The sequence below is a fragment of the Ixodes scapularis genome, unplaced genomic scaffold (assembly GCF_016920785.2).
Source record: "Ixodes scapularis isolate PalLabHiFi unplaced genomic scaffold, ASM1692078v2 PGA_scaffold13__105_contigs__length_92229423, whole genome shotgun sequence".
Lineage (NCBI taxonomy): Eukaryota > Metazoa > Arthropoda > Arachnida > Ixodida > Ixodidae > Ixodes > Ixodes scapularis.
This window is the reverse complement of record NW_024609839.1, coordinates 30411204-30432691: the sequence shown is the minus strand read 5'-3', so window position 1 is coordinate 30432691 and position 21488 is coordinate 30411204. Positions and strand designations below refer to the sequence as shown.

The window sequence follows — 21488 nt, the reverse complement described above, 5'->3', positions numbered from 1 at the left end:
GCTTTTGAATATACAAAAAAGTTGTGATACCAGGGATGATGTGCCAGCGTATTTTTTTTTTTTCAGTTTACCAGATTTATATACTTGGGGAATAAAATAATGCCTCGACCGTACATGGTAGCTTGTTTTCTAATAAATCATGCGTTCTCAGCGGGCAAGCTTTGTTGTTTTACATCAGCCAAATATGATGTTTACACCAACCACGTCCTGATATGCTGAAACGGTGCCGAAAGCAAACTCGATTTGGCTCAAGAACACGCTCGCGCGCGCTTATCATCGACATTCGAAGTCGTCTGCTAGCGATCCTGTCTCTTTCCCTCGAGGCCCAATGCAGGATCGAGTACTAAGAAAGCTATGGACAAATAAAACTAGAAATATTAAATCTCGAAAAAAAATACAAAAATAACCAAAATATACACACTTTCTCAAGTTGATGCGGTCAGTTTTCTTGTACAAAGATAATTCAATTCAATTTTCAAATTAATTCAATTTTTATTTTCAGATCAAGTCATACAAAATAAAGAGCTGGCCCACAAAAGCAGCATTTTGCTTGTATGTGGGGCCAGGCGACCAGCTAGAATACATGTTGTGACACAAAAAAAAAAGAAAACACTCTGCAGCCCAAAAAAAGAAAGGAAAGAAACCTAAAATTAGCAGCACAAATAAATACAAAAAGGAAAACTTTAGGGCATAAATATAGGTGTTTATAGCCAAGTCTATTCACGCAACCATGAAATAAAAGTACGAAATATCTCCAACGGTTAGGCTACGATATCTACAGCTCAGATGCTTGACACCAATTCCTTAGTTTCCTTTTTAGTACCCTAGTGGATTCTATATTCATGAGGTACTCTGGGAGTTCGTTAAATAAGGAAGGAATGTAATGATTTCTGTTTTTCTTTCCATACAGTGTGTATATTTTTGGAATGACGTATCTTACAGTACGTCTCAAATCTCTATTTTTATTTACGAGGAGGTCAATTCGTTCCTTCGCTCCTCGCAACGAGAAGTTCTTTTTCAACGCTGAGTCATTCCAAAGGGCTGGAGTGAAAAAGGAGTAGCGCCTAGCAGCTCCCGAAGTAGAAAGATGTATTCCGCTGTAAACCGCCTGCGAGGAGGAGGCGGAGGGACGGAGATAGATGCGGCGCTCATGTTGCTCTCTTACGGTACAGATAGCAGACGATCACGGTCGTACGGCCGCGTACCGATCGTTGCGCCGTGTACGGTACGACCACGAAGAAAATATAAAGCAAAACCTGTAACTTTACTGCTGTGCACCTATTAAAACTATCACCCAATATTCAAAGGGCTCGTTTTATAGGATATATGTGATTAGCATTTGTACAGAAATTTTTAATTTATGCAGCATGTTTAAACTAAAAGGTATCCAGAGCCATGATGCAGAAGGTTGTTGCTCACTCTTGCCACTACAGAAAATCCTCAGTCATAACAGTAGCTGTAACAAACGGGTGATAAGTGCTCGAAATGCACATCCAATGTTTGTAAAAAAAAAAAAAAATGTAAAAAAAAAAAAGATGTTTGGGCCAGTGGGATTCGAACTCTCCACTTTCGCTCCACTACGAGTTCAACAGATCGGCGCTCCAATCCACTGAGCTAGCGAGCAGAAGACTTCTGGCCACACTAAACACTAATTTATTTCAATTAAAGAAGTCGAATTGCGTTTTGGTTTTTATTCTTCTTCTTATTTGCTGACTCAAACTTTATTGATTTGCTGTCACACATGGCGCTCCTGCCAGGCACTGCCGCGAGTTATTTTATTCATGTTTGGAGCCACGGCACGCTCCCTCCGCCAGCGAAAGAGCTGTTTTGCTCACCAAGCGAGACTGTCCATGTCGGCCATTGGCCGTGCCGGTCGTGCCTTACGGTTCGGCCAGCGCATTACGGTAAAATCGCAGAAGACAGGCGCATGCGCAGTTCGTACCGGAGGGCCCATTGTACCGTATCGGATGTGCAAAAACGGTTCCCTAAAACTCTCTATTATCACTAGTACACCAGCACATACACGGTACATACACAGTACATACACCAACCAACAGACCGAACACTGGCACATACATACAGCAGTACAACAAGGCACAACCAACTCCGACACAACAACACCCGCGCGACTCTCTACTCTAACCACCCTATCGACCCGATTCGCATATATGCCCTACCATTTTCTGGCAATGATTAGGCGAGTGAGGGCCACTGTTTACTAGAAGAATACAAAGAGTATTTACATGTATTATTGGTATACAAGTGCTTTGTGCATTTAGGTGGGCAGGCTAGACACCTCTCTTAATCCAGCACTTCGGAGGGCAACTTAATATGAAAGTAATCGGCGAAAGGAACACCGCACGGCATGCTCCCCACCAGTTTCGGTTTCAGTTTCAGTTTCACGCAGCGGATAAGCTTCCGCGCGTGTAATAGTAGCAGAAGTTACAAGTCTCTCTACATTTCTGGTCAGTAATTGGCTAAAGGTTACATGATTCTTAGTCATGCCTTGTTCAATTCGTTCACTTTTCCCTTTAATTCAGTGCTTGATAATAGGTGACTGTTAATTGTAGCGCTGGCGGATGCTTTCCCGTGTTGGTCGAGTGGCCGATGAGTCGCCCTACTCGCTCCACATTGAAAGCCCCCAAGATTAAATATCAAGCAGTTACTAAAAATAAAAAAAAGTTACGTGCAATTAGATAAAACGAAATAACATGTAAGCAGTGTAGAAAGTTCAAAACGTTAAAGTATTACAACCAAATGTCTCTAATGGAGACAAAAACTACAAGTGGCAATTGTTTGTATTCTCTTACTTTCCAAGTCTGATATATACAACTTTATTTTGAAAAATATTTTATTTTAAAACTTAAATGAACCTCTTAAACAACCTTGTCGGTAACTCTCAAAACATTGTGGAAATGAAAATCTGAAAAGGAGTCTTTTTTTCAGTACTGGACTATCTAACTATAATAATTATAGTAATGTTACTTTCTGAAGCCAGCAACAACCTGCAGCTTTCTTATTGGCACCTTCGATTATAAAGCAAAGCAAAAAAAACTTACATGAAAGCAGGAAACATTTAACCAAAAAAAAAAACATTGTTATGTATGCATTACAAACATAATACTAATAGTAAAACTAGGATTCCAGAGTTTTTGCTAGAGTGGGCTCTACTGCGAGGACAGATACACCTGTTTGTTTGTTTGTTTACCGTATTGACCCGATACATACCATTTTGATCAAATTTGGGCATTTCGCAGCTTTCGAAACCTTACCTTCCTAGCTCAGAATTTTTAAAGCCCAAATTTTAGTGTGCTTGCTAAGCATGGAGGCATTTAACATAAGCAATGCAGAAAGCTTGGGGCATTATATAATTACTCCTGGAATTGTATAAAGTGCTTCTAATGAAGACAGTAAACGTGGCAGTTGTTTTTTTCTTTATTTTACATGGGATTTACACTTTTTTTTCCTTCTTGAAAAATTAAAATCATTGAAAACAACTCACTTCTTGAAGTAAATGAAAGCAAATGAAAAACGAAAAAAAAGTCTTTTATAACACTGAACAATTGGATGTACTGTAATTATTATAATAATTATACTTTATGTTAAAAGCCAGAAACAGCCCTGCAGCCTTCCTATTGGCACCTGTGAACAATATCAAACAAAGCAATTAACTTACATCAAAATAAATAGGTAACTTAAAACATTACAAACAAAATAATTAAAGCACTCGGAACTAGTAATTTCACTGCTTAGAAAAGCATCTGAAAATGTATAATATTGAGTAGTTTGTTTTTTGTGTTGCAGCATCTGGAAAGTTGTCAGCATCTTTGGAACAACAGGAAAAATTGCCTCTTCTGTCTGCAGGTCTGAAGCTCACAATGAGCTCCAAACCCGAAGTGCAACCGTGCCCATTTTTGTTTCTCCAGGATGGTGAGCATATTCTTGGCCTCCGGAATATAGTGAATGCCGAAGGCCCAGAATAGGCTTATTAGCAATGAGAAAGCTTGCTTGAGGCTTGGAACGTCAATGCTCAGTTCTTCGACTTTCACTGCATACATGGGAGAGGTCAAGACATCTTCCCCAACGTATACAATACATGGGTTCATGTGCTGGGTGCCTGGCTCCTGTAGAAAACGGAAAAGGAATACTGCCATGTATAACATCTAGAAATTCCCTGAACCTATTTGTTTATTCAGAAGCAGACAGGTGAACTTCTACACTAAATTTCCTCCACTAGGGTAACACAATGTTTCCAGGTTCACAAGTTGTCAGACATTTTTAAAGGGATACCGAAATCAAACTGCAAGCATAAATGACAAATTAAAAATAAGTGCACTATCTATCTTGAATGACTCTCTATATTTTTCTATCAAGCAGTAATCAAAGTGAGAGATAGGCATCTTGGGACGTTTGTGATGTGAGCACCATGGCCATTGCTAGCCTGGTTGCAAGCAATGTTGAACAGTGGTGGTGGTACCATGTTGCACATGGACAGTTTTGAACACCCATAGGCTAAATAATTCCTCTTAACTTTCCGATTCTCCCACATCTGTACTCACATGAATATTCACACTTGGCTACTTGTTTCTGTGCTGTGGCACTGCTCTGGGAAGATAACTGACAAAATGACCTTCTGGCAATCCTTTAGAAACGTCTGTTAGACATTCTGATACACACTAAAATTTGAGAGGAAGGGTATCTGAGTTCACTATAGCTTCATTACATATTCTGAGCATGTATTAGACATGAGGGTGCGTGACCTGTACGAGTGCTTTGCATTAACTCGGCTCGGCTCGTTTATACAATGTGTAAGGCCATCGACCAGAAAGGACTCCAATTCAATCACACACTTGATGTCCAACAAATGGTGACTGCCAATGTTGCTCAATGGGGTTTTAAAAGGGATTGATGTACCTACTATACTCTGCTTCACGATAACTTGGCAAATTGTGGAGGCTGTAGCCCCCGCGATTCAATAAGGGCGTCGGAGCGAGGCAGTGACACGACGTCACTACAGAGTTTGTATCGCTGCAGCAAATGCGAGGCAGGGAGGAACCAACTGTTGTCTGCATGCTAGCCTAAAGTCGTCTGCTGCGAAACCAAACAACTTTGGATGAACGTCCATCACTGTGACAATGCCGTCCATTTGAGTAGTGAGCTCTTCGGGGTCAGTTCACAAGGCAACCATACGCCTAATGTACCCGCGAATCTGTGGCGGGTGTTATAGCTAGGGCGACGTTTTGAGCGGAAGTGGTCGATTACAGGACTACGATCGTTCAAACTTCAAAAATTGTTCAAAAGCCACCTCGTTCTTTGAAAAGAGTTGATCCGAATTAATTATAAGTATCGTTCAAACGTAACATGTCTTCGTCTATTTCTTCCATGTGATGTGGCCAGATGCAATCGTGCGAGTTCAATTGCAGTTAAAAGATAAAGAAGCCTAGAACTACATTTTGTCGCGGACGGCACCGTTGCTGTGGTAGTAACGAGCCCTCTGTGGCTTCAATTATGGAGGGTTGTATGTGCCTTGCTCCGACGCCCTTACTGGGGCGCATTTTGGCTGCAACCTTCACAGTTCGCCAAATTATTGTGAAACGGAGTATAGGTTGACACCCAGCATAAGCAGAGTTCACTATACTAGTAGTTTTGACCCCAGTCCTTCAGCTGTGCAAAAAAAGAAAAAAAAACACTAGAGATCACTTGGTCGCTTTGTGCCATGCTGTGTACTATTATATTAGTGCATCCTTTTAGACATTTCTAATTAACAAAGAAAACTATATCTGTCGCCCTGCTGTCTATAATTATTATTTGTATGGAGGTTGACTGCCAGTAATCAAAGCTTTTTGCATGAAAACTAAGATGTGCATAATGAGTTGCTCATACCAATTTCTTCAGAATCGAGGCACTTTTTTCATTCATCAGGCATGGCAGCAGGAGCAGGGCGCCATTGCCAAGGAGCGCTTGAGAAAAAGTTAAAAAAATATAGACAGTCACAATACTTCCCTGCAAATAAATGTTAGCATGGCATTACAATCATAATAAATGTTCTCCCTTTAAAAGGGTTGATAACTGGGCTAGTTGGTAGTTAGACATTTGAACAGTATTAGCGCACACGTATGAGGAAGAGAGAAGAGACAGAAAAGAGCGCTACTCACAACTGTATTTACAAAGATGAAGAAAAGGAATAACCTTGTCAAGATCCCCATGAAGATGAAAAAGGAAGAAGAGGAAGCAGAAATATAAAACAGGAATATAAAACACAAAGTCGGGTGTTCCCTCGCGCGCACAGGCTTGAGACACTGGTTCTTTAATTAAACACCAAAACCTTTGTTGGCCTTTTCGTTGCCGTGGTGCAGGGTGTGTTTGCATCAGTCTTCGCTCACGCAGAGTCACCCTTGTCAGAGGGGAAGACGAACACCTCATCCGTGGTCGGCTGCCGCTGGGTCGTCGTGCCTGATGTCTCGCGGCACCCGTGACTCATGCGAGTTCTGCATTGTCCGTGTTAAAAAATCTGTTTCCTTGCTTGTTAAGGCTACCGATGCCACACGCTGCAGATTCGCGAGCATGATTATTCTCTGAGAGCCACAGTGGGAGGTCATCCCGCAACACATTGCAAAGAGTGCAATTGCAATCCGCTGTTCGGGGAAACAATAACTCTAGAGAGGCACAAGGATAAAATGACCCGCGAGGTGGTGGTAGCCTTAACAAGCAAGGAAACAGACTTTTTAACACGGACAATGCAGAACTCGCATGGGTCACGGGTGCCACGAGACATCAGGCACGACGACCCAGCGGCAGCCGACCACGGACGAGGTGTTCGTCTTCCCCTCTGACAAGGGTGACCCTGCGTGAGCGAAGACTGATGCAAACACACCCTGCACCACGGCAATGAAAAGGCCAACAAAGGTTTTGGTGTTTAATCAAAGAACCAGTGTCTCAAGCCTGTGCGCGCGAGGGAACACCCGACTTTGTGTTTTATATTCCTGTTTTATATTTCTGCTTCCTCTTCTTCCTTTTTCATCTTTATGGGGATCTTGACGAGGTTCTTCCTTTTCTTCATCTTTGTAAATACAGTTGTGAGTAGCGCTCTTTTCTGTCTCTTCTCTCTTCCTCATACGTGTGCGCTAATACCGTTCAAATGTTCTCCCTATACTTTACATAGCTGTATGTTACTGTTGTAGCCATGGCATCATTTATTTTCTAAAAATTATGATTTCAAAATATCTGCTCATGTTGTTGGCCGTAAGACTTGCAGCTTAATAATTGCTGGTTTTGTAGGCACTTACAAGCAAATTAGCTACCTTAGAAAGCTTCCAAAAACATGCCAGAGGGAAAAGCAATTTTCTTTTGGCACTTACTTGCACTCTCTTCTTGAGAGCATCCCTTGCAGTACTCCAGAATTTCCATTGCCTGTCGTTTGGAGGCAGCCTTCATAAGGAAGAGCTTGTAGAGTTCTTCAGTTTTCCTTTCAAGGAACGCATCAAGTCCCTCCTCGGCATCTCGACCTGTCAGCCGTCTGAACTCCTGTCGAATCTGTAAATAATAAATTGTGATCAATTTATATATGAGATGTCAACACTATAATAAAACTCAAAAAGAATCCGATTATGTCACTTGGTCATGATGGTGCCTACTCCTGCCTTTTGCTCTATGAGACAGACCATGTTCTTATTAGCAAATATTTTCGTCTGCATTATACGAGGTGTGATCAGAAAGTTCCGGGACTCATTTTGTAGCAAAAAAAGAGAGGGCAGCACAGTGATGCGCGCTCAGCAGTCAAAGAAAGGGACCTTTGTGTCTCGTTATACCAAAGGGCACCGCTCTGTGAACATTTGCAGCTGCGTTTCACAAGTTTTCGTGACCACGTGCATGGGCACAATAGCTATTTTACTATAGACTACAAACCAGAGCAAGAGCGAACATCAATTTTGCGTCAAACTCGACAAATATAAAGCAGAGACAATCGATATGATTCAGCAGGCTTGTGTGAAAAAGCAGTGAATTTCGCGAAGTTTTTTAAGTGGCACTCACGATTCAGGAATGGCAGAACATCGCTGGAAGACGAAGAGTAGTAGGGCGACTTTATCCGAGCTCTCCTTGACTTTGGTGACGTTCTGCCATTCTTGAGGTGCGAGTGCCACTCAAAACACATCGCACACCTCACTTTTTTTTACATTAGCTTTCTAAACCATTTTAGAGGTCTCTGTTTTATGTTTGCTGAGCTTGACATAAAATTGATGTTCGTTCTTGCTTTGGTTTGCAGTGTATGGAAAGATCGCCATCATGCTCGTGCATGTGGTCAAACAAACTGGTGTAGCGCAGCTCCAAATTTTCACCGAGTGGCGCCCTTTTGTATAATGAGACATAAGGTTCTTTACATTGACTGCTGCGCACGCATCACTGTACTGCCCTCACTTTCTACGCTACAAAATCAGTCCCGGAACTTTTTGATCACCCCCCGTATTTAACCCATTTACCTTGACTACTGGCTGGGTTGACAATTCTATGTAAATTGCTGAATTGCATGTCAACATTAAATAATATAATTTTCATAGTCTGGAACTCATCCCTCAATCCTTAACAGCCGGGTTTAAGTTTTACTGGCATATGCATACAGTAAACTCTCAATTGAGTGAACGTCGGTTTAACAAATATTTCAAAATAACGAACTTTAAAAAACTTCCCGGCAGTTTTCCTATGCATTCTGTGCAAAAATGTTTCAGTTCAACGAAAAACAAATTTCGGAATAGCGAGTATTCCAGTTCAACAAACTTGATCGGTGGACCCAGGATTATTTTTGCAATCAGTTCAGCGAAGTTGGGTGCTCTGCAGTGCTGGCATAGCTAATGCCTGCCGCCCCGCTGCCGCTGTCTCTACAGCGGCGGCGTATCATCGCTGGTGTTTACAGTGCCGCCGAGGCAGAGCGGCGGTGTGGTAGACGAAAACAAACCACATGGTGTGTCTGTTCTTTGTCACCACTTCCGTTCGGCCATCTTAGTTTTGGGTAACAACGGCAGGACAGCAGTTTGTGCGCCCACTTTCGTTATGAGTACAACAGAAGCGGCTGTCTCTATCGGACAAGCTCAAAATCCTTCAGCGCCTGGACAACGGTTAAAGGCAAGTGGACGTTGCGAAGGACTACAGGATTCCACCGTCGACGTTGTCAACGATAGTAAAGCAAAAGTCAAAGCTTGAAGGAGCCTCCCAACGTGAAACGACTCTGCACGGGATATTTTGAGCCAGTGGACGATGCCGTTGCGGTATGGCTTCGTCACAGCAACAGGCTGTGCCAGAGGAAGTGCAAAAAAAGATACTCTCTGGACAGCTTTGCTACTTCTTGCGCATTAAAGCACCGGTGCAAATGAAAATTAAAATTCTTTTTTCAAAATGAAAAAGCAGCAGGGTAACTGTTATGCACTTTGTATAGTATATTGATATACGTGACTCCATAAATTGCATTTCACACTTTTGACTCGATGTATGTTGTGCCCTATGCTGTTCCATATTCTAGTGAATATATTCAGTTTAGTGAATGTTCCTTGGGTCCCTTGAGGTTTGCTCAAGTGAGAGTTTACTGTACATTTTTTTTAGTGTTCAAGAGAATTGTACAGCGCTGCATAGCTAATGCATGAAATTATGCAAAGATCTACCAAATGCACTGTAAATCATAGCTGATACTCTTTAGTTATAATTAGGCAGCAGACTTTCGGATTTTCACCGAAAAATGCCAAGAGACATTCTCCAGTGTCAGAAATTCAGACTTCTTTAAAACGAAAAAAACCCACTGATTTCCGGAAACTTTTGTTCTAAGCATGTAAGTCACCGACCGATTTTTCGGTGACTTACATGCTTAGAACAAAAGTTCGATAGTTCGGACCTAAAGGAGGAACCGTGACTTATCCCAAAGATATAGTGTATATTCACGACCAATGTTTCGGACAGCTTGAAGTACGAAAGTTTGATAATTCGGACAAACTCGTCGCGAGCGATCAGCGGGAAACACCACCGAGAAGTGGCCATTTTGAATTTTATGTTCGCTGCAAATGAATTGGCTTGGTTTGGTTTGGCAGCGCGACTTGAGTACTTACTCCTGAGTCCTACCGCTAGCCTTTTTTTTTCCATTTAGCTGCACGTCATCATCATCATCATTATTATTACTATTTTGCTTTGTTTCCTTCCATCCCTTCGCGCCTCCGCCCCACTTTCGCGTCGCCGGTAGCCATTTTGCGTTTGTGGGTTTGCACCTTTCGTCTCGTTTTTCGCATCAGCAGAAAATGAGACTCCGACGACGACTACCGCCTGCAGCCATTGACAGCAGACATTATGAATGCATTAACATTGCTGTTGAATGTGTACGACGAGAACACGGCGCTCACACAAATGCAAGCAGACATCATCGCAAGCAGGCAAAAGATGAAGCAAGCCACTATTGACGGCTTTTTAAAGCCTGCTTAGGCGTAATAAAGGCAAGCTTTTCATCTACCGAATTTTTGGACTGCTTGTTCGGACCATTTCGGGGCGGGTCCCTTCTGAGTCCGAATAATCAGTCGGCGACTGTATTATTTTCATAAATCCTCCCTCAGACATATGTCATACACATACTCTTACTGGAATTACTATCCTTAAAGGACAGTGGCATGAAAGTTACCGTCAGCCGGGCAGCCACCACGGATAGTCCCAAAGTTTTTGTTCTTTTTAAGCCAGAGCTGGGCAACACTGCTCGAAAGTACACTGGCCGTTGTTACTTGCATTCCTTGTAACAGAAACATTTTGCTTGAGAACACTTATATTTTTGCTATTACATGAAGCAGAAGGGTAGTGGGATAACTTGAAGGTTGGTTGTTATTCTGAATATTTAATTAAACATTTTATTCTTAATATTAAAGAAAAAAAAATCAAACTTGAATTAACAGTGATGTCTACTTAAAGTAACCATATTTTGTTCCTTTACACAACAAACACACTTTTAAACTGAGGAAGCACTGTGACAGGATGAGCATGGATGCCAATTCTTTTTCGGTTAAAACCATTGTAGAGTGGAACCGGTTGTTACAGGTGTCATGATGAGTACCTTATTTTCCTAACTTGTTATAATGCCTTTGGGCACTGCCAGGTAATCTGTGAAGAAACAATAAAACCAAAGGCTCCAGATGTTTACATTACTTGCAAAGTACCCACACCTTGAACTGGGTTCCAACTCGCTGTCTGTCGTTTGCCAGTGCTGTTGCATTATTGTGAGTGAGAGGCATTATAAGGGTGTCAACAAGATGTCAATTAAACTTAAGCTCTTAGTTTTTACAAGTTTTTTTTTCTGCAATTGTTTTTGTGAGTAATAATCTTTTTTGGCATTTGCACAAACCAAATTGTCGAAATACAAAATTTTTTTACATAAAATGAACTCCAAAAAAACGCCTGCAAATATTTTGTTCATCCTTAAACACCAGGAAATCTGTAGCCTAGTTAAACTAATAGGTTCAGGATGAATACTTGCTTCTTGTGCCCGCGTAAGGGCTGGGTAGCGATCTGTCACAGCAGTCACTGTCAAATTTGCTCCGTTTAACCATGCCCGCCTGGCTTTGTAGGTTCGGTTCATAGCGTCTTGCACTTTCCTTTTGTCCCACACCGTCTTCTTCATCTCTTTCTTCATAAACTCAATCTGCCCGTTGATCGTTTCCTCATCTTCTCCAGGGCCACAGTCTGTAGCCTGAACCATCTGAAATTGTAAAAACAATTTAAAAGCAATGCTTTTCATGTTGTTTTTTTAGATAAAGATTGTATGTTTCATTTTTTGTAACAGTGTTCTTAGGAATAATATAGACCAACTCAACTCACTGATGTCACGCCACTGCGGTGGCGCTCCTGTCAGTACTGCGCATGCGCAAACACATTACGTATTCCTCCCGAATTCAGTTGCTGCACAAGCGCAGTGCCCACACTTGGTGTGGGCAAAGCGGGCTTGTTTGTAAACACTCTGTTGGTCTATAGAGGACCCCCTTCAAGACACCCAACAAACTAACAATTGCCCAACAAGAGATGTGAGGATGACTCACAATGGCAAGCATATGCAAAGCATGCTGTGTTACATCGATTCTGAAACAGTCAGACCATTGCTATGGTATTTTTAAATAATTTCAGGAATACAATGTCTATATATTTATATATTATTGTTTTGTTCAATGAATAAAAAAGACACTCACAATATAAGTGCACTTTACGAGTTCAATGTTCGACAGCATAAACCTTTTATCCTTCAATAAGCTTGTTCGATTTACGTGCACCTCCTGCACGGATGCAGAGAAGTGTAGGTGTAGTGTACTACCGGTATGTGTATTGAAATATGACCGGAAGTACACCGCCCTACACTTTTCTGCACTAATGCAGCAGGTGCAGGTAAATAGAACGAGCCTAATAATGTGACTGCTCTTCCGAGACCTTGGAGCATCTCATTCTTTTTAGAGGACCATTTTCGTGGTAGTAAAAGACAAAAAAATAAACGCCCAGCAGGGGCAAAAGACGGACATAGACGTTTCAAAAGATCTGTATGTGTCAGTCTTCTGTCCCTGGTATGTTTTCATTCTGTAAATTCTTATTACGTTTCTCCCTTGAAGGGGCCGTGCAACAATGATTGGTAGGAGTGTTTCTCACTTCACACAAGCTTCCAGGCACTAGTGGGACCCAAGAATACTCTAACACAACGCCACTTTCCAAGAAGCGTCTTCGTCGCAGTGAACTTAGAAAGATAAAAATGGGCGTTTTCTTCCAGCCCCTTTTTCGCGAAACTTGATGGCGAAGTTGCAAGGACAACGCCAACAATTTGATCTCCAGGATTTTGTCACCAAGCTTCGAGATCTTCGCTGTGATGATATTTAGTACAGCTCATACAGTGGACACAAGCACTGCGTCAGCATTCGATTAGGACTCATGACATTCAATGCATCGAGATGCATTTGGGTAGTGACTCATGTCAAATCACTGTGATGGCGGGAATAGCAGAACTTTTGAACAATGTACGGAACTCAGGCAGCACCCTGTGCTTTTGCAGCCCCAGAGCGTGGCTATGTTAAACACTGGAGGCATTTAATTTGGCTCCAGATCACGTGGCTGCTTTATCTGGTTTTCGTTTTTCTCAAATCTTTTTTTGTGACTGCCATTGTGTGGAGAAAAAAAAAAACAATGCGTGCTTCATACGTTACAAATATCCAGGAATAATTCTAAACTATACTTATCGAAAGTAAAAAAAAAAATTTGCATTGCCCTTTTAACAATTCTTTTCTATCCCTAGTTCCCATTTCCTTTCTTGTTTTTTCTGATGAGTGTTATGACTGACTGATAGAACCTGCTTCCATGATTTCTCTTTCTGAGATTTCACTGGGACATGCACAAGAATTTAACAATTCTATAGTAATTGTCACATGCACCATGAACAAATCAGTTTTGTCACATGCACCATGAACAAATAAAAACATTTTTGTTTCAGCTTCTCTTTGACAAACAAAGTAAAGAATACCCCTTGAAAGAAATGGGCCTTTCCTTTCCTTGGATGTTACAAGCACACCAGGAGTGTGGGAAGTGTTTAAGAGATGGAGGTGAGGAAGGCGGGATTTCTCTTCCCTTCCTCTGATTATTTTACAAGAAATGTCCTAGGGGTCTTCCCCCCGTCCCCCCTTCTCCCCAGTTTCAATGCCACAGAGTACTCACATAGTGGAACAAGCAAGTAAAAAATTAAACCAATTGCCTCAAGGCTGTTCGACCAGCCTTTTCCATGGAAATAGAGTGCATTTTTTACAAGGTACTTTAATGTTTACATAATTTGGCAGCTCAAATGAAATGTTTCTAACCCTCAACTACTCATGAGCTTACGTTTTTGACTGCCTTCTTCGGCACAGAGTGGTGGTCGCCAGGAAGTTCGACCCTTCGGCTTTGTTGTCGAGCCTTGGCTTTTGCCCTTGCAGAATCCACCTCCATGAGTCCAGCTGGCATCCTTTCGCGAACATTTCGGGCTCGGTTCTTGATACCTGCGTGCCAGGAGGCCTAAAATGTGACATCAGAAAATGTCTGATTAATGACTTAATTGACAATAGACCTTTCCCAAAATTGAAATGACCCTGGTGGAGAGGTGCGACACGGTGGATTCTGGGAACAGTAGATTGTGAGCATAGTTTCGTCGTCTCAGTCTCTCATCACAGATCTTTAGCAGTTTTTGTCTTTTTTTGCTCAGCTCTCTTTTAACATTTTAATGTGTATTTGGAGTGCCGATGCATTCATACATTGATCCAAACCAAAAAATATATGGCTTCACCCATAGGCATAGACTACGGGGTGGCATCGGAGCTTGTGCCCCCCCCTGGTGAAATCCAAGCTCCCCCCGGCCCGGGCCATGACCCTTACCGAGACGCTGTTTACGTGCCATGTAACGAGCTTCTAGGAGTGGCATGTAAACAAAATAACGCCTACTTTGCTTTTATTGACAAAATACATGGGAAATTAAGTACCAGCATGCCTTTCGTTAGCTTCAATCTCCAGTTCTGGCAAGCAGTTAAAGCGCACCCCCCCCCCCCCCCCCGGGGAGAACTTCTCAGCCTGCCCCCCCCCCCCCCCCCCAGGAAAATGGAAAGTCTACGCCGCTGGCTTCACCATTCTTCTCAGTGGCCAACTGTCCCTAGTTTGGAGCATGTGCCATGCTACAGGGAGGGATTTATGAAAGTAGACTATTATCTAGCAAGAGTCAATATGTGATGTTTGGGAAAATTGTATCCACTTTGCCTATCTGCTGAATTTACTGATTAATTTGATGATTTTACAAACACTGTACTGCCCAGGGGTGTCGAATGATGGCCTGCAGCCTCATGTCTACACAAATGTAATTGATTTTTTACGAAAATTGTCATAAAACAAATAAGGGACTATACTCTAAGACAACTCTTGGCAATGCTGTCAAAAGTATGGGCATGCATGCCATCTTCCCTTTTGAGCGCTGATTAGAGCTGTGCACGCACTCTCCACGTCTCTTCAGAAATGCTAAGAAAAGTTGTCACCGAGCATAGTGCCTTTGAACATTATCAGCATATGGTTGAGCGTTCCTAAATTTGTTTCCAGCATGCAACCCATGAAATAGGCAATGTACAGTTTTATCCTTGAATATGCTCTACCATTACAGCCGATCAGTGCCACAGCTGTGACAGCGGTACAACAAACTGAAGTATGGGCTCCTTGGTGGTGGAGAATATGCTTATACAGATTGTTCATATCACCTCAATTCTATGTGATTTAATTGCTCAACCATATCTGCAACTTAAATAACACCAATCAAATTAAAATAATTCAAATAAACGTTTGTATTTATACAGCGTAAGGCCAGGCTGCCTTTGATGTATGGCGACACTTCTTCGTACTCTAGATGTGGTATAGCCAGCGCAGTATGACTGCTAGCCGGGGTCTTCAACGTGCATCATGCTGTAGCAATATGCGACCCCACACAGGTACAATGCTCATCCGGATCTGCACAGGCAGGGCAGTCAAAGGCAGGAAAAGGGAGGGGGAGATTATGGAGCCTTCATGACTTGTATATTTGCAAATTCAATCCTAAAGCAAAATGAGTTGGACAGCCTCTAACAGATTGTGAGAAATCTCAGAGTTATCACCTTTGAATACAATGGCAATCAAAGGTGTCACAGTTAGTTGTTACGATCAGGTCATTGATGTATAAATGCATACTCACACAGCGAGTTCGTGATTTATTCATCCGTTGCGGGTACGTCCTGACGAGTTCTTGGGCAGCTGTAAGGTAGTGTTCACCAGGGTACCTAGGAGATATTTCAGGTGAGAAGCATTTGTGCGATTGGTTACTTACAAATGAGACTGACAGTTGGCATCATTTATTTTAGGCAGATCTTAACTGTCATTATGGGCACAGAAATAATTAAGCCATAAATTAATACATTGATTGTACAATTAAAATATTGCATCCTGTCTTCAATTTCTTAACTTAATTTCTTGCAGACATGGGAGACTAACTTGAGAAATGTGAAAACTACACTCAATGTACACAATAAAGTATTAATAGAGGAAAGTGTCAGAATACAAAGATACAAAAAGAGACAGAGATATAGTAGCTGGATTATCTGCTATGGTTTAAAACTTCTTCCTCTTTGTGCACCTTGACTACCGTAATTTCCGGTGTATAAGTTGTGGTTTTTTCCAAACATTTTTCTTGGTGCGTCTCATACAACAATGCAACTTACACGAGTTTTTAGGTTTTTTTTCACGGTCCGACGCCATTTTTTTAATGCGCCGAACGCCATTTTTTGTAGAGCACCGTAACTACGTAGTCATAGGTGGTGTTGCCCCCTCCAGGAGGCACTGCTGTCACCGCAGTCTTCTACACTTTTCATAACTGACTCAGAAAGCGAGAAATTTTAAGGTTTCCCCAGAGCGGCTCAATTTGAATATGCAATGCAGTGAGAATAAAGCTTTTACAGCATGTTATCGATGTTGCCTAATTCAGCCATGGCATTCTTTTGCTTCATTCAGTATTCTTTTGCTTCATTCAGTCCAATAACACTGTAAGGTAAGTGGGCTGGCATACACGCATTACAGACTATTTTCTCATGTCTCTCTTAGTTTCCGTTTGATGACCAGTTTCTTTTTGCCATGCTCCATCCATGTTGCTACATGTAACAGAAAGAATTGTGCCTAGCCGATCTCTTAGAGGTACCGAAAAAAAGTATGTCAAGGTTTCCCTTTCTGCCTGCGCAGAAAGCCTAGGCCGAGTCCCGTCGTCTCCGGGACTTGGCCTAGGCTAGGCTTAGTGCTCCAAAGCTTGGTTCACTAGTGTCTAGCTCGTTAAACTTTTGTTCGCTCGGCACGAGTTACCTCGAATAAAACTGACTACCATCTTTTTTTGAGCATTTTACGTCTTTTTGCTGACAAACACTTGACTGCCCCCGCCAGACAGCTCCGTGCTGTGGGCATTTCTTGCGAGTCAAAAAGTCAATGTTGCACATCAAACGGTACATGCGATCTAGCCCATTGTGCAAAACTCTGATTTTGCGATACCGATGCACGTAAACTAAAGAATTCATCGCTTGAACCGTGCGGAGAGGTGCGACTTATACAAGGGTGCGACTTATAGTCCGGCAAATACGGTATGTGCTTCTTTTTCTTCTTCTACGAGATAAATAGATAGAATTTAGTTTGAAATGGACCCACATTTCAGTGAAACGTAAAACACCGCAAATATATATATATTTTTTTCATGTTTAGCTTGATAAAAGGCACGCTGACATGCATTGCTTTGTTTTCTTCGATGGCCATAGTTCCAAGCCTTTCTCATGTAGTCTAGCTGGTAGTTCAGTTATAACACTATTTTTCTATCGGTAATTTCACATTTTTTTCTCTTATTTGTTTAAGCTGGCCCTATCCTAGTATCATGCACCCACTAGCTCAGCTCATAGCACATTAATCGAAAATTCCCTGAGCAGCAGTGCAACACCTACTAGGACATTTTGGCTCTATTTGTCTTGAAGCAGCCTCATGCTGTATAAACCAGAACATGTAATTTCTTTCTTTTTTTCTTTTGGAGCATTTTAGCATTTTTAAAGAAGAAAGGAAGATTAATATGCTAATGATAGTAAAGGGTGGAGCTTAAATCACAAACGTTTCTCCTCTTCTAATGTTTGAGTTCGCAGTCTTGACTGTGGTGATGCCACACATTCATCAAAGGAAACTCACTAGCAAAAAAATACTGAGCCTTCACCCCAAATTAAAACTGAACTACCAGAATTGATCACGGAGAAATTGTTCACGTCTATCAGGATACAGATCAGATAGAGCAGCATTTATGGGACTCAGGATATGGGTAGTGCATATAAAAGACATATGTTTGGTTACAAATTATGTAAGACCCTGCAAAAAGTGAAGACATGACTGCACATCTGTTGCAAATGCCTTGAACTAATTTTCCACATGAAAACGCCAGATTGCCCAAGGCAATCTGGCGTTTGGAAAGTGTGCCCTCCAAATGCCTCATCATGACTGCTAGCTGAAAAATAATTAAATATTAAACAATGGAGAACTAATGTTAAATACAGTTTGATACTCACATAGTCTCTATACACAAAGATGAGACAATCTGTCTGATGATGTTCCTCCTCAAATCCGGCATCACCTTGCCCACTTCCGTCTTTTCAATTTCCTGAGCAATGTTGATCGGGAAGTCAGGAAACTTGTACCATAGTGGTCCAGGTGCTGATTGTAGGGATACAGGGCTGGGAACAGCAGGACTCTCCGGGCTCAATGCGAAATCAGGATCGCTGCAGTGGAGAAGTATTCTGTCCTTAGTCTTTCCACCATAAGAAAGTTTCTTAAGAATGTACAAAAAGCAGTGTCATCAATTTCTGTCATGACAAAATGAAAGATGCTTGGGCTCTGTCCCGGTTATGAAGCAAATTATACATATGCAGTAATGTCATCGTCATCCTCTTATACGTGCTGAAAGTGAAAGTGTTTACACACTTAACACAACAAGCAAATAGATCAAGTGTGCCATAAATGTACTAACAGCTCCAAGGGTGCACTTCTGGCGAATAGGTCCAGGAATGGGTTTTCGACCAGTCTTATAATGTCACCGTTCGTGACAACAGTTATGTCATCAATATCAAAGAATTCATTGAGTGCTTTGTCCTTCACCTGAAACAAATATTAAATATAAATCAGCTTAGCTGCACGTGAAAAGGTAAGTTAATACCGAGTGTTTCTACAATGACTTAAAAAATCTAAAAAAATACCATAAAATAGCGAGCAAGTGCCAACTCAAACTTTGAAGATAATCAAGAAAAAATAGGGGATGGGCGCATGTGAGGTCATCAATTTTTACATATATATATATATGTACTGTGCACATTTTTTAAGATGTTTAAAGTTTTGAGAGTGGGCGCTTAGTACGAAATGGGCAGATGCATGGTATTCTATATTATGCTGTTTGGGATAAAAAGAAACTCTTTTTGAAAACAAATTGTCAACTAAGCACGGTAGATGCCTGGGATTGCAGAAACATACTAAATATCTACCGAATTAATTTGTAAATTAGTGCAGTTTGGTGGGCAGTATGAATTGCAAGTTTGATGATGCAGACAATGATCCCATATTCATTTCTAAAACGGAAAAATTCCTTCTCACAAGGACTGCAGCGCGACAAAATCTCTAGCTTTTTTTCTGCAGGAAACCGAAACAGTGAATGAGAAGCACAGGGAATTATGTGCAAAGAAAACTTCCGCTGTTGACGAGTTGAAACGTCACCCAATTACGGCACGTGGTTCAAATTTTCTGCATTATTTTTCTCTCCAGCTCGGCATCCGGCGGCCACTTGCATTGGCCGCATCACTCCATGCAAGAGAGATAGACCTGCGCAGATTTTCATTTCAGGTAGCAGTTCCATTTGTTTTTCTTCTTAACACAGAATGTGTTTTATGGGGCATTTCCTAGAAGAAAATTGCATGAACAGGTATCATAATAGCAGTCATAGCGAGCGTCTTGAATACATGATGGAAGCATTAGAGATGTTAAGCTTTCATATAAAGATTGAGCCTCGGCGAGGCTCGAAGCTAGGTCGGTGCGGCGGCCAGTTGGATATCATAGTCACACAGCTGGCCTTGAGGGATTAATAATTTTGATTTAAAAGCAAATGCGCCAGTGAGAGCAGCATGTTTTGGGTAAAAATAATAACTAAAACAAATAAAAATACACAACAACAAATATAAAAAAGATTAAAAAATAATATACAATAAAATTCCGATAACATAAAAATAAAATCACAAAAATAATGTAATGCAATAAAATATATCAAAATAAAAACAAAATAACACTAAAATAAAAAAAATATTTATATTTCAAAACAAATAAATATATATATAAAAAGATTGAAACACATTGCGCGAATGATGCACAGAGTGGTTCGTGCGGGACATTCCGTGCTCCATGGTCTTCAACATTAGCAAACTTTTTATTTTTTTTTTTATGAGTGATGCGGCAAAAAGCGCGTGCTGCGTGCCGAGGTCGACGGTAAAATGACGTAGACGTTTTGAACTGCGCGTCGAAGATTAGGTGACGTCACAACACGTCACAAGCTGAAGGTACCGTTGCACGTGATTTCCTGCGCTTCTCGTGTTGTTTCGGTTTCCTTCGGAAAAAGCTCGCGATTTTCTCACGCTACAGTTTTTGAAAACTTCTGTTTTAAAAACGGATATGGGGTCATTCTGTCTGCGGCATCAAACTCGCAGTGGCTACCAAACTGCGCCGATTAAAAAGAATGTTTTTATTTTTTTAATTGGTTTGTTAATTAGTATATTTTCTCGGAATACGGACGCCCACTGCGGCTGTCAATTTGTTCCCAGAAAGAGGTTCTGTCTATCCCGTACAACATATTTTAGGAACTTTTTTTAAGTCGATCTTTATTGGAACACCCGCGGCATATCACATCTAAAGTAATAAACTTTTTTTTAAAGGTTTGTAGACATGTAGATCAATGGGCTTAGTTAACTAGCTTCAATGAAAAACAATTATTAAAAAAAAGGGGGGCGGGGGGCAGGCCGTAAGCGGCAAGTAATAACCAAACTTATAGTTAAACCACACAAATTTTTAAATAAATGTTGGCCTTATTCGACGCAGCCTAATCAGAGATGTGTAGACTCAACCTGTCATCAAAACAAAACAAAACCTACTCGAAAAAGAAATTCTACACGTGGAGACGTGGCTTTTTTTTTATTGGAAGCACTGGAGAAAGTGCATCGGTGCCCGATCGGCTCGCAATTACTCGCCACCCGCTCCTGCAGCGACCACCGACATCTTTTCAGAGCGGGTGTTTCGCTCCAGAAGGTCACCGATAGCCTAAATTCTTCATGAATGACGCGGAACAGAATTTATTTTATCGAAATCGAAAACCTCTGTGACCTAATCTTGAAAGCCGCTCTCGCGCCTCTGCAAGTACCACACAAAACGTGTGCGCGCATATCACTCACCTGTATCAACATGTTGTCCACGACATCTTTAAAGTGGCTTGTGAGAAGGGCCGTTCTCACATCCGCCGCAGCCTTCTCGCCGCCTACAACCAGCTTTTTGCAGGACTCCTTGTACTTCACTATACAAGTAACGCTCATTTTTTCTCAGCTCTAGAGCAGCGATTTCCTGCTGTGCGTACAGAACAAGAGGTGGAGGCGAAACTAAAACGCTCGCAGGCAAGCCCGGGCGATGGGGAAATCCGGTGCCCCTGCTTGGCTATTGGTCCGGTGGGCACGTAGCTCCCAACGCTGTCTCAGTTGGTTACACTTTCAGGCCTGTACCTTTGGCAAGACTGCGCGCAGCTATACTTTGTTCCTCTACGATGGATCGCAAAGGACGCTACGAACCACTAGAGCCAGTCCATAGCTCGGAGAATGTCACGTGTCCTCTTGGGGGAGGGGGAGTGACGCCAGAACAGAGAAGTCACATGACAT

At 41.7% G+C, this 21488-nt stretch overlaps 1 pseudogene; it reads right to left on the bottom strand.

The window, feature by feature from the left end:
- Positions 1–3873: 3873 nt before the first annotated feature.
- Positions 3874–21152, bottom strand: LOC115326874 (annotated as a pseudogene).
- Between the last annotated feature and the right edge of the window lie 336 nt (positions 21153–21488).